Source organism: Mandrillus leucophaeus, unplaced genomic scaffold (assembly GCF_000951045.1).
Source record: "Mandrillus leucophaeus isolate KB7577 unplaced genomic scaffold, Mleu.le_1.0 Scaffold96, whole genome shotgun sequence".
Lineage (NCBI taxonomy): Eukaryota > Metazoa > Chordata > Mammalia > Primates > Cercopithecidae > Mandrillus > Mandrillus leucophaeus.
Window position 1 is genome coordinate 2,198,933 of NW_012110474.1, and position 2,196 is coordinate 2,201,128.

A 2,196-nucleotide genomic window follows, 5' to 3' on the forward strand; every position below is an offset into this window, starting at 1 on the left:
CCTGAGCAAAGAACTTACCCTGTTTCAGATATCTCACCCACAGAACTGTGAGATAATAAATGAATAGTGTTTTAAGAAGCAGAGTTTGTGATAATTTGTTACATAGCAATAGATAACTATTCCAACACTCATGAACTGAGTTTGGAGAACTGAAGAATCCCTGAAGTCAGCCAGGATATTTTTCTTTATCCTTTTGAGGTCGTCTTAAGACATGACCACAAACACTTTGATACTCATCCTACAAAGGTTGGGTTTAATTTCTCTCCACTTGAATATGGGCTGATGTTCGTGACTTGCTCCTAATGAATTTAATGTAACATAAGTGATGCTGTGTGACTTTCAAGGCTAGGTTTAAAAAGTGATAGATGTCAAAAAGCAGAAATAGCTGAAATGTCTTTCAGCAGGAAAATGGATAAAAAGTTCAGATTTATACTTGGAATGTTGTTTTATGATCAAATCAAATAAGCTATTAATTAATCCATACAACAACATGGATGAATCTTAAGTACATATTCCCAAGTGAATAAAAAAGATCAGTTCTGTGAGGCTACATCCAATATGATTGCATTGAAATGATATTCTGGAAAAGGGAAAACCACAGAGATGAAAAATCTATCAATGGCACCAGGGCCTTTGGGAAGAGAGAGGGTTGACAAAGATGAGTTGAAGAACTGAAGATGTTTTTAGGACTAAGAAATGATTCAAAATGATACTGTTTGACCTCTCTTTTTCTCAAAATCCATAGGACTTCAAGGAATAAGAATAAAACTTAATAGATGATTTTAAAAAATCAACCAGGAATACAGGAGATCCCAGGGTAGAATGCAGACTGTGACAAAATACTCTTAACTGTATTACAAATATGTGATATAATCTCACTGAAAAGGATGGAGAAAAGAAGTATTCAGCTAAATAACTTTGGAAATGACTGAGAAATGGAAGAATAAAGACCAGGAAATTATACATAAGCATGGGATTCTCGTTGCTAAAGTTGTTTGTCATGCAAGCGCAGGCTAACAATTCTGAAATTCTGCACGTATATACTAGAATTGAACAATAAGTAAATAGATGGCAGGTGGTGGATGTCAGGTTTTTTCTGTTGGAGTGAGCAGTTACAGAGAAGCAAGGAGGAAAGGCTGGAATGAAGCATAACAAACCAGACTAGAATCAGAGATATTTGTAGGGACTTGTGTCTAGCTTAATATAGATATTGATAGATATATAAAAGCATAATTATATATGTGTATATACATACATATATGTATATATAATACACGTGTTAGTATGCATACATATATTTCCTTGTTCCATTTGCTGAGAAAGCCTAAAAGCAATGAGTACTCCAGTGTTCAGATAGTTTCTAACTCCATCCTCCAATAAAAGTAAGCACGGCTCCTTTGAGAAGTGGTTGGTTCTAGAGCTGAGAGAGAAAGTGTACAAGATGAACTTCGAGTATGTTGATGTGCTAAAATTTAGGGTATTTCTCAAAAAGCAAAACAATGGGAGTAATTCAAAGGAACCCTTTCTAACTGAAAAAATGTTTAATGATCAAAGCTGAAACAATGTGAGCAACAAAATGAATAAGATATTGAATTATAACCCAAAGTATAAAATAAATATCTGTGAGTCTGTACTACTACATTTGAAAATTAAATGAGAGAGAAGACAGAAATCTTCCATAGGGAAAATGCCAATTAATTTAGATAGATACTGCACCCTCAAGGAAGCAGAGTGTGACTCCTTCCTCACATGTGGGCTGTGCTTAGTATCTTGTATCCACATAATATAATACAGAAAGGAGGGAAATAAAATAACCTTACAATAAAGAAATCTGGAAAACAATACTTCAGCGAGGTGAACGAGGTTAACATCATCAGTGAGAAGATAAGTTCTCCTGCTATATTATATTGTGAACGGCACTTCATCTCTGTGGTCTTCTTCTCTACACAAACATAAACCTCATCTTACCATGAGAAAAATATCAGACAAACTCAAGTTTAAGGACATTCTGCAAAACACTACCAGTAATCCTCAGAAGATGTTAGGGAAAAAGGAATACAATATAAATAAATGATGGTGTTTCTTTAATAATAATATATCAATAAAGGTCGAGAAGTTATGATGAATAAATGGATTAATTTAAGATGTTAGGAATGGGGTAAATGAATACAGGGTACTACAGGGACTCTGTACTAT